The sequence below is a fragment of the Anoplophora glabripennis genome, unplaced genomic scaffold (genome assembly GCF_000390285.2).
Source record: "Anoplophora glabripennis isolate ALB-LARVAE unplaced genomic scaffold, Agla_2.0 scaffold105, whole genome shotgun sequence".
NCBI classification, from domain to species: domain Eukaryota; kingdom Metazoa; phylum Arthropoda; class Insecta; order Coleoptera; family Cerambycidae; genus Anoplophora; species Anoplophora glabripennis.
The window spans coordinates 293,492-306,285 of NW_019416276.1; the positions used below are offsets into that span (position 1 = coordinate 293,492).

The 12,794-nt window shown below is 33.0% G+C and overlaps 1 protein-coding gene across 2 annotated transcripts in view; it reads left to right on the plus strand.

Moving 5' to 3' along the window:
- Nucleotides 1–12,794, plus strand: part of LOC108903194 (CCR4-NOT transcription complex subunit 6-like) — a 340,221-nt gene that overhangs the window by 150,830 nt on the left and 176,597 nt on the right. The gene's annotated exons all lie outside the window — the stretch shown is intronic.

The window sequence follows — 12,794 nt, forward strand, 5'->3', positions numbered from 1 at the left end:
ATCACTAGTTTCTGAGATACAGCCGCTTACCTCGCTTGTTTGCCCACCCTGTACAGTTAATTTTAATTATCCGATATAGATATAGATACCTATCTTTCTTATTTTAAGAATTACAGAAATGGTGAAATGTACAAAAGTGTGCAGAATTTAATGCCGATCACGGATTCGTTTTTAAATTTAGGCAAAATCCGAATTGCTCAGAAGATATTCGAAGGGAATTTTATTTTTTAGTCGTATTTCATTTGTTTGAAGCAACCAATGATCGATGCAATGATGATGATGCAAAAGCAACTAATGATCGAAACTCTACAACGTCTGTGAGCTTGGGAAAAATGAATTGAAAACAGCATGTTCTTCGATAACAAATTCCGCCAACGCCAAACCAATTAAGCTTTCGGGCAGAAATTTTTACCATTTTTTAAGGGTGTAAAGAACTTCAAAAATCCTTAATTACAAGTGTCTGCGATGAAAATTGCATTAATTATTATTAGCAATTGAAAAAACGGCCTTTTTGAACCATTTTTGAGCTATCGCGCATAAACAAATTATCGGAGTTTAATGGAACTTGTCTCATTTTACAGGTTTATTTAATACCTACCTTTTTTGTATAAACCTTGTTTCGCTATGATAACAGTTTTTTTACGCGAGTCAAAAAACCACTTTTCCATAACTTTGACCATAGTTTAAATGAAGTTTCCCAACTAGTCTCGTGTTGATTTTTTCATATTTGTTTATAACACGTTTCCGAACAATATTCCGCAGAGAAACTTCTAATAGCATTTTTTTCTCGAAAAAAAAAAACAGGTTATTCAATATAATAATAATTTTTTATAAAAGTCAAGTAGCCATATGAAGCATTTCAATTTTTTCTATAAATAAATTTAATATTTCTTATTTTGAATATTTTTTAACATAGGGACCTTTGCTTACATAACAATAAATGAGTAATAAACAAAACAACAGAAAAAAGAATTAAGAAGCAGACAAATTTCCAATTTTTTTTAGTGATTTTTGAAAGGCTGTAACTTCGTAAAGAATGGTTGTATCGAGAAAAAAGAAACAACTTGAAATTTAAAGATCAAGTTTGTAAATTTTGAAATGAAACATTTTTTTGAGTATCACTCGGGGCAATAAAAAAAAATAATGCAAGACAAAAATTTATAACTTTTTTTTTTCAAAACTCAGAAAATTTTTTTCTGGCTTAATCAATGCCACTGTCATTTAGTCTGATTCATCAGCTCATATATAGAATCATCACATATAGAAAAAAAAAAGATTTCAAAATTAAATAAAATCAAATTTTTCAAAAAATTTTCATAAAAAAAATTTTCAACATTTGAAATATTCAATATAAAACTGTAAAATTTTTTTTCATTCTGATAAATTTGATATATTTTTCAAAATTGAATTTTTTTTTCAAAATTTTGTATTTATTTTTTAGTAATTACTTATCGCGAAATTGTGAGAAAAATAACGCAAACAAATTTATTTCGTCTTAATCATTCATCGTTGATTAAGCTAGAAAAATTTTTTCTGAGCAATTATTTAGTAACTAAGTATCTAGTTTTGAAAAACAAAATTATACAATTTTTACCATATATTATTCTTTTTGATTGCGCCTAATGCTTTAAAAAAATTTTCATCTCAAGATTTCAGAACTAGAATGTTCAAGCTCCAATTTCCCTCTATTTTTCCTCGATACGACCATTATTCACGAATTTACCTTTTTCTACTCCTTTTTATTTGCTAAGTGTAGATAAAGCAAAGTTAACAAAATTCTACTTCTACCTAGTTTGCATAAAATATTAAAACTATTGGAACACCGCTGCCATTTCCACCAGAAAGAACTATTTTTTAGAAATTCAACTTTATTTTTCCTTCTAAACTCTTATGGTACCGAACTATAGATGAAAGTTGTAGAGCACTGAGGAACTATTGAAGTACATTCCAGAACTACAAAAAATAACCCATAAATATCGTAAATGTGAAGGAGACTACGCGAAGTTAGCTCTCCGTATCCTCAAAATGAAATGTTACGTCACGAGACTATTAAACTTAAATTTAACGAATGGGCACTGCAAGAATTTTTCTGTGCGCTCTTCCATTTTCCACTCCAATTATCGTCCAATCGAAGTAAAGGCATTCCGGAATGCCCGACGACAGTCCGGGCTCCCTCAACCGTGGATTGTTCGTACGGTTCGTATAGGAAATGAATAAATAGATTTGTGATTAGGATTAAGCCATTGTGCGCCGGTAGTTGGACAAGGCGGACGAATTTGTCCCGATTGTTCCCGTTGAGTTCCCGTTGCGTGACAGGTTATTGTTTGGCTTTTCTCTTGGTCGGAAGTTGTATTGGGGCTTACGTACGGCGGGGTATTGTGAATTGACCCCTTGCGAAATCCTCTTCGAGAGCGTTGTCGGGTGAATGTCTGTAGGTCTTTCAGAACGACGTTTATATAAATGGATCTCGTCTAAAATCTAACGCTAACACAGATGTGAATATTGCATGATTTTTTTTTTGAGAAATCTTTCAAATTCCTCTTGGGTATCGTACTTGCAGCCTCTATGATTTTCCTACAACCCTCTGATACAGTGTGCCTGTGAAAGGTTGTGAAATCGCAAAGCTGGAGATATTGGTGGCCTAAATAAGTCGATTGAACCAAATATGCCTTATGCTACTAGTTTCAAAGAAACAGGGCGTTCAATGTTTGAATTTTATTTTGAAAATTCTCAATAATTTTGAAAACTGAGAGAGTATGAACAAAAAAATTGGCACTATTATGTTTTTTGACATGATAAATAAGAATTTTTAACTAATTTTGACGTTGTTTGTATGGAACTTCAGTTATTCCTTTGATACATAGGGAAAACCTAATAGGCCCATTCAGTGATATATAATATTAAACTTTTTCTTTCATTTTCTTATAGTATTTAACCACCTAAATATATCTTTAAAAAATTAGGTCAATAGGATTAATAATAAGTGATATATTTAATTCTGAATTTGTAAGACCCTTAAAAAGGTCAACACTGCGAGAGAACAGCTAATGACGTCACGATACCGGCCACTCGGCGATCAAGTCGCGAGCAGTCGGAGAGATGTGTAGATATTTGCTATACTTTTACCTATATTATATACCTATATTTTTAAGTGTATAAATAGAGAGTGTATAAGAGATATACATCAAGTCTTGTTGAAATGCATTTTTCACACAACATATTTACTTATTATAAACATAGAATGTCTTGGAATATCTAAATACATTTTCGGATTTTTCTCAATGACGTAAATGGTTCGCTTTTCTACATTTTCTGTTGCTTTCCATTTTTGTACAAATGTACCCAGCGTACTAGACTCGGTACTTGTGGATGTATGCGACGACGTGTATGTGCCGGTAGTACTTTGACTAGTATTTGGAGCTACTCAAAACCACCCTCGTTTTTCTTTGATTGCCCGTCTAGGGGGTTGTAAAATATTATTATTTAAATAAATTGCTTATAGGTGCCTCTCGCAACGTAATTCGAAATTTTTGTGGACGGGAACGTTTAGATGGGGTAGAATTTTTTTTTTCGACATAAAGTTGAAAATTGTGCTCTAAATGTTCAAATAACAATATTTTACAACCTCCTAGACGTGCAACCAAAGAAAAACGAAGGTGGTATTGAGTTGCATACTGTGGCTGGGGAAACCGTAGATAATATCACACAAACTTTTCATTTTTCGGTAATGAAATAAGTATTTTATTCGGAGTCGATCCTGAGGTACTTTTGCAGCCCGGAACTATTCAATATTTGTACAATCCTCGGTTTCGACCCATTTAGACATAAAAACAATAATTAACGAAACTGCCAAGCGAACCACACACCGTATGTATTAACACAGAATGGGATGAGAGCGACGCGAGCGCGAGCGAAGTGCTCTGCCAGTCGCCCGTACCGGTATTATGACGTCAGGCAATGGTTGCTCAACGTTTTTCCGCGCTCTGTTTTCATTAATTTATTTCACACATTTCTCGTTGAAACAAAAAATTGATTTTTGGCATACTAACTAATTAAAAGGTAAACTTTTGAAATATGCAATAAAAAAATTTTACTGAATGGGCCTATTGTATACCTAATCCTAAGTAATGTTATAATTCGTTCCACTAGCGCAGTCCATTAGTCCAGTCACTGAAGGCGAAAATAAAGTAAAAGCTGCCAATTTTTTCGGATAGCTGGGATTTTCCTGAAAATTTGCATACAAGCTCATCTGACCCCCCACTTCAAAAGTTATATTGTCTAGATGTTGCTTTTTTCTATTTGGGGGGTGAAAACTACCCTTGCACGAAAAAAGTGCGAAAATCACAGATTTAGGTACGTATTTTAAAGATTCAATTCATGTTTACGTATATTATTAAAATACTTACTCAAATCAGTTCATAAGTGCTCCAAAATACAAAAAGATTTGCCCGCTCCGAAAATTATATCGAAAAAATGCGATTAATTTTTTTACCATAACTTTTGTAATTTTAAAGTTATAAATTTACTCAAAAAACCATTTTGTAGGAAATTTAAAGCACTTTAAGTTCTGCGATTGCAGTTTTTTTGAGCTTTTTAGATTTGTAAGCTAAAAGAACTCAGGAAAGGCAGTCTTGGAGCTTAGTTTTGAGCTTCTAACGATAACGAGCATAACTCAGTCAAATTTTGTCCTACAAAAATTTAAAAAAAGCAAATTGTTCAGTAAGAAAAAACCTACAATTCCTTATTCTATCATTTTTTTTATAACTTTGTTAGTTTTTGAAAAATTTGGAATAAAGGCGATTTTAAAAAAAATTGAAAAATTTTATTCAAATGTAAATAATTTTTTTTTTTAAATTTAGGCTTCTAAAATCGTTCAAATTCCCAGAATCTACTGTTAATACATAAATAAAGTAAATTGCAGAAGGAATACTTTTAATTTTTTTCTTCCGTCAAGTCATTAATTTTAATACCGATTTTTTTTTCTCAAAAATCAAGACAATCATTTTATTTTGATTGTAACTTCATTAGTTTTCATGCTAACGACTTCCACCAACACTCAAGTTAAAAATCTTTTCAAGAACTTTAATAAGTGTTATATAAGTTTTCCTCGAAAAACCTTTAATTTTTCCGCTACAGGACGTTGAACGTTTCGATCATAGCTATCTTCGAAATTGACTTCAACTTCTGGGAGTCATAACTCGAGTTCTATACCATCTACAAAAATAAAAACAGCAATCTCTTTGCTATTTAATTACATACATTTTTACTTATCATAATTTTTTGGTAAAACTTGTAGTTTTTGAGATATTCGCAAAAAATGGCTCAAAAACATGCATTTTTGGGCTAAAAACGAACATGTTTAGGCGCAAATAATTCAAAAAGTATTGACTGTACAAAAAATTCTTATAGAACATTTTTTGCTTATAATTCGTGCCTCTATCGAATCGTTGGATTATTTTTAGTTAAAAAAAAAATCCACCTCTAGGGTAAAAGCACACATCGGCACTATATAACATTTGTTTCTTGGGCTATTCCCTAGCTACAGTTCAAATGTCACGTCAATCTATTCCATTCGAAAAAATTGGTAGCCAAAATGCTTCAGTGACTGGACTACATCGCTTCTATTCGAACTCTTTTCTGAAATGTGTTACGCGGCACCAAGGTCGTGATCTCCCGGTATGTGCAACTGTGACATAACCTTTCATTTTTCTTCAATAGCGTAATGGTATTTTAATAAACAATGAATTGCTAACGAATGCGGTACAAGATTCCGTATTTCCAGCATTCTGTTGCGCTTGCAGTAGGACAACGGGTTTTAAATTTATTATTCCATTATCAGAGGCTCGCATTCATAGTTGTACAGGCTTCTCCTTGTTGGGAATCCGTCATTTTTTAGTAACGAGCGTTCAAATAAAAACGTGGTCAAGTTGGTTCTGAGAATTTGGACGTAGGGCGTAGCGTATAACAAATGAACTTAAACGTCATCTGTCAAAGCGCTATATCGCCGCTATCAATTTGAATATTTTTGTTTTAAAAAGCGTTTAAAATGGTGTTTTCTCAAGAACAAAAAGTGTTTATCATAGAGTCCTACTTTAGAAATGGACGCAAGATTGATGGAATATGGAAGTATTCTATTGAGGAATGTTTCATAGAATTTCAAAATCAATTTCCCGGCGTTGTTGAGTACAAAATTTTTCAAAGTGCAGTTCAGCGTTGTGTTAATGTTTTTCGTGAAACGGGCAGTGTAACAAGAAAAGAAGGAAGCGGCCGACCTAAAAAGCGGACTGAAGAATTAAAAGAAAATGTCCAACAAATAATGGAAAATGCGCCAAGAACTTCTGTACGTGTTTTATCACAAATGGTGGGAGTATCAGTCGGTACCTGCCACACAGTGTTAAAAAAAGATTTGCGTTTGTTCTCCTATCGTTTAACTTGTCAGCAAGAACTTCATGAAGTTGATTTTCCGCGACGGGCTGTATTTTGTGAATGGTTTTTAAACAACTACGGTGAACTTCATAATATCACCTTTTTTTCTGATGAAGCCTGGTTTCATTTAAGTGGTTACGTAAACTCACAGAATATGAGAATGTGGTCTTCTGAAAAACCAGATAACTTTTTTGTCGAGGGCCCTCTACACGCTCAAAAAATTGGAGTTTGGTGTGCTCTCAATCGAAGGAGGATTTATGGACCTATTTTTTTTAATGGTACTCTTACTGCGCAAAGGTATAGAGAAGAAATTATCGCTCCTTTTGTTAACCAGCTGGAAGAAAACGAAATTACAAACTTTTACTTTCAACAAGATGGCGCAAGGGCACATACGGCAGGCGAGACGATGAATATGTTGAGGGAAGTTTTCCAAAATCGACTAATAAGTCTCAATGCTGAACATGAATTTCCACCGAGGTCATGTGATATTACGCCGTGTGATTTCTTTTTGTGGCCTTACCTTAAAAACACTATTTTTGAACTGCCTATTCCTGATTTAAACCATCTGCAGGCTCGACTTATAGACAAGATTCGTGAAATTAACAATACCCCGAGCATCTTAGAAAATGTCTTTAATTATTTGAGGAACAGGTGTGAAAAGTGCTTGGAACAAGGAGGGGGACACTTTTCGCAGCTCCTTTAATTGTTTGTTATTGTTATCACGATTATTCTTTAAAATAAAGTTATATAGTCATTAACGTCATTAAACTGACAGCTGCTATACAGCTCGTTGAGAAATGAGGTTAAGTTGGTCGCTATAAGCTACTCCCTACGTCCAATGTGTCAGAGCCAACTTCGACCATGTTTTTATTTGAACGCTCGTTATATGTTCGTGGTATTGATTGAAATATTGAAAAAGTTTTAATCACAAGGGTAATAGGGACTCATTCTTTAATATTTGATATTAACAGTGACAGATAATTTTTAATTCGGAAAATGTTTGAAACCTACCAAGCCGTTCGCAGACTTTTGTGACGTCACATCACTAGATTGGCTCGACTCGACGGTTTTAACCGCTACTGCTGTTATTTCAAGTCGTTCATTTGTGGTACATTTTAAGTTTTTCCCTGTTTATTAGTATTTTTTCTCCTGTTAAAGGAATAAAAAAATAAATAACAATAATAATAAAAAAAAATATACCTTTTACAATTCTACCTTTCAAAAAATCAATTATCATCATCAAAATTTATATTAACGTTTTTTTTTTTAAATTGGATATGCCAGTTTAAATGTCTTTGTTTGGGCTAGCCAGTAACGAGTGGTATGACGTCACAACATGGCTTACGTTTGTTTCACGTACTCCGTTTTCATTAATTATTTTGAGGGAGATTGTTGAAAAAAAATCTGATTTTTGGCACATTAACTAACTTTTGAATATAAATTAAAAAGAAAATATGCTAAAAGATTGTTAAATAAACTTTTATTATACTTTTTTATGCTTATAAATTATTTGCACTTGATTTTGTATTTGATATAATTTGTTTTTCTTTTCCAGGTAAGTGGTCCTAACTGTATCATGTAAGAACATCGGCGTGGAGGTATGATTTTTTAATCTAAATAAGAAATGTTATTTTACATTAATTGGTGCGGTATTTTTATGATGACTTGAACATTTTTTTTAGCTCTGAGGTAATTTATTTTAGGTTTAAAGTCACTGTTAAATGTTTAATGTGAAATACTCGGATGGAATAAGATATTTGCTATTATTTTGCATCCAAAATTAATACTTCAGTCATGAGATGCCAACATTTAGTATTCAAGACCCGAAAAAAATTCATACTTGCGACGTTAAGGTCATTTCAATATTTTATTTGGCAATTATGCCTCTTTTAGCGGTACCGACTTTGAAATAAATGACCTCAGATTTTCATTAATTCTATTTAAATATATTTGTTTTCTGTGACAATTTTTTGATGACTAAAAAATAGATTATTTTGTGTAATAGGTAGTAATTGTGAATCAGTTCTATTACGTAGGTTAAGTATAATTGTTATAATTGAAAATTCAAGGTGCATTTGCTTATAGATTTGTCATTTTCTTTGAAATGAGTGCCTCATAACATGAGTTATTGTTTATTACTCATCATTTTCGTTTTCAAAGAACTTACACGTAATTATTTTGACAAACATACTAGAACCGAATAAAATCCATGCAATGCCGATTGATTTTTACAATAAGCGCTCTGAAAGTAGCCCAAATGCCATGCCCTCATGTTGATCTAGGAGAATTTTTTGTTATAATTTATGTTATTATTAAACGATAAATTAACTAGATATGCAAGTGGTCTTATTATCACATTTAACACTTTAATAACAAGACGGCGGAACCTCGTCAAAATCCAACGTTGATTTATTTTTTAGTTTACCTACTTTTCAACAGTTGTAATAATACCTCACTCACAAAGGGAATGTTCGAAATTTTTAATATCTGCAACAGACATAGTATTATTAGGAATTTTATTCACACAATATGTTTTTGTTAGCTGTTTTAGGTCTTTGTCTGATACATTTCTGACATAGTTTTAGTTTTTTCTCTGATAATGTAGATAGTTGCAACCTATGAAAACTATTAAAAACCGTTACACCAAAAAGATCAGTGAATATTTGTTTTTATAAAACTAATTCTCGCATAAAAAAGCGGGTGAACACATCTCATAGTTAACGTTTCGAAAAGCCAAATAAGAATTGTCCTTTTTCAATCATATTCCTAAAATTTATTGTAAGACGAAACAAACGAATCCGCGTAAAAGTCGACGAGTTAAAGAAACCACAATTGTATAGTCTTTCCGATCTCAATTGAAGAACCAAGAGGCATGTACCAGGTTCGGTCGCTGACGCAGCAACTCGGCACGGAAATATTTGAAAAACTTGTTCCCATATTTATTTAGCCGTACCCAGTAGCCCAGTTGAAAATTGAGTGCGCGGGCAAACGCGCCACAAACATAGCCGCACTGGGCGACCAGGCCATAAAGTCAGTTGTCAACAAATGACCTAGCAGTGTAGTGCAACAATGCGGAATTTAGTGTGAATCAGGTAATTTTAATTTATTATAGGTAGGTACCTTTGGAGACCCTTTGAAACGCTAAAAAACGAGATTTGCCATCAATATAATAAAATAGTTTAAGGTCATAATAAAATGTGTTGTTGGCCAAATGAACATACAGGGTTATCCAAAAGTTCCGGTACGGCAGAAAAACTTTCGAAGAAAGCATTTTGGGAAAAAATGTTTCAGACAAAAGTGTAAGGATTTTTCTCTGGCTATCTGATGGTGACCTTTGATTTGACCTTGTCTTTGATCTTCAAGGTCATTTGAATGTTAAGTTAAGTTTTTTAAATGGAAACCCCTATTTTTTATTGCGGATTTGGAAAGAACAGGAAATTTTACATCCAAATGTGGTCTTGAACATGACTGACAATGATCTTTAAGGTCAAATGTGGGACAATGACCTTGGAGGTCAAAGTCAAGGTCAAATCCAAGGTCACCGTCAGATGGTCGGGGAAAAATCCTTACACTTTTGTCTGAAACATTTTTTCCCAAAATACTTTCTTCGAAAGTGTTTCTGCCGTACCGGAACTTTTCGATAACCCTGTATAATAGACATTTTCTTACACATTATATACAAATTATTATAATTTTTTACCTTTAGCAGACAACCTTTTTTGAGTTTCAAATTTAAAAACAAATTCTCTTTCTGTCTGGCTTCAAAATTAAAATAGATTGTAATGAAATGTATATTTTTTCCTAGAGGTTTTTTTAGTGAATTCCTAGGTGACGACTTTTTGCTGAACGTACAACAAAGAAAATCATTACCGCCGCGGTGAGTGTATAATGACAAATCAATTTTGCAACACATGTTACTGTGATTACAAAAAAATGTCTTTGTTGTGCTTCTATGTCGAGACCCTAGTGAGTCACCGCGATTTGAATCTAACAGCGCCAGATGTGTTAATTGGAAATGGCTTCGGGTTATAAACACTTTAGACTCGACTTTCACTGCATATACACACACGCGTTAGCGGGAAACAATGGCCCAATCCGCCTAACCAGATCATTTTCTGGGACGTCGCCCTCTAGATCCCGAAGAAAAGAAACTGTTCCGTCGACCTCTGTAGGCGTAGCTTCATATTTATGCACGCCGGTAATTCTAGTCTTTTGTTGTTGACAGTACGCCTCGTTAAATATTTATTTATTTATGTAATGCCGAAACTAAAAGAGATTAACTATTCACTAATTCGGGGTTCAACAGCACCATGAAAAAGTAAATAACGATGCAGATGGAAGCGCTGATAGTACTTGTTATGCTGTCGGATTTGTATGTAACGTTATTCGCGCTTTGGGTAGTAAGACCGCGGAAATTTTCAGGGTATTATGGTAACTTTCGTTTTTTTTTATTGCAGTTTTACATTGCTAGCAGAACGAGATAGTTGTTACTGTTACTTTCGTTGGTGTACGGTTTTGTGGAACCGTGATGCAAGCACAAAAAATATTTTTACACGTCATAATTCTATTTTGATTTAAAGCCCAGTAATTTTGTACCAAAACCACAAGTAATTAGGAATATGGTTAATTTTTTTTATAAGTTCTGCAAAGTATGGAGAGTAACATAAGAAAAAGTTCACTGGTCTATCAATTTCCCAAAGTCTAAAAAATTTTGAAAAACAGAGTTTCGAAATTCTTTAATATTTTGGACTGGGATCAAGATAAAAAATAAATAATAATACCCTGTAGAAGAAGTTTTTTCCAACAAAAAAAATACTTTGCACTTTTTTCGTCCGAGCTATGGTTTGTCTGGACAAAATTATTAAAGCCATAAAGTCATCTTCCACGGGCAAACAAGCGAATAAATTCACTCTTCAAACGTAAGAGTTGTCAAATTTCACTCAAATATTGAATACATTAAAAAAATAAATTAAAAAATTTCAAAATTTTTGAAAAATACTCACTTGCGTGTAAATTTCATATCATAGTATTCTTCGGGTGTGAAAGTTCCCATCGTTACTTTTTGCATCACTTTAAATTATTGAACTAAACGAACTACAAAGCAAATGGAAATGGGACACATTCGACTACTGACTATGATTTTTAACAATTTCTCAGTTAACTACTACTTCACAAACTTAACATTGGAAATGTTGCTGTAAAAAATAGAATTAATGAACTCGGATTGCTCTGAGATGTGTTACATTTTGGACTATCCTATCTTTACCTGGTTGTAATAAATCACCCCGTATAATCACTTGACATTTACCACTATTTTAATCTTGGCTACAACCGTCAAGGTGAATACCATGCTTTTTTACATGCAATATTATTCCAACAGGTATGAAAGTGTAAATTACATATCCAAGACTATTCTAGTGGTGTTACGTGAACAACGCACTTACTTTATTAGAATTATTCATATTCACATCAGTAGGATCATCAATCATTGTAAACACTTAAATTTAGCACTTTATACCTACAGCTTTATTTGTACAAGCTGTTAGGCTCTAACCTTTAATGAGTTGTGTAACAATTAATGATTTGCTGATGTAATTCTGCTTTTGCTCTTTTGCATATTTTTTATTTGAACATTTCGTACCAATTATCGATATTATAAATACGTAGGATTTTTAATAACTTTGTAAATGCTGATAGTGTCTGTGGCAGCAGAGGAAAAACGCTAACATTGTAACATTTGTGGATTATATTCGCTTAAGGAGGTATATCGGGGTCCAAGGGAAGTGAGGATCGCAGGCGGTCCTATGCTTTTCTTATGGGACTAAAACCCGCTACCAACTTGAAAAAATTAAATTCTATCTCTACATTATCTATATAGCTAAGAAATCTACTCAATATGCACATAACATGCATATTGAAAATTAACAACATAAAAATATCATATTTAAGTAGTTTTAAATTATATTTAATGAACGCATAAACACTGATGTAGATGTGGCAACAGCGCTAATAATCGAGTGTAGTTGTACACACTGCGAACCTACAGACCTCGGACATCGGAGATATTGCGCGTCAAATTCGGGTAAAGATGCGTACGCGTTCAAAAATGTATTGTGTAAACTATGTAAAATATAATTATTATATATAGCAAATATATCGTATTATCCTCGCGAAGATTTGTATCCTTTATTTAAAATCCGTAAATCATGTGAACTGGTAAAACAACTAGAAAATAATTATGTTAATTTAGTTCTAATGAAATGAAATGACACTTGCACCCATCTGTCGTCCAAGTCAAAGAAAATGTTGGATGCAATTTTGAAGGTTCTGTGATAGAAATTACATTATTACTCACTGTTCGTGTTTTT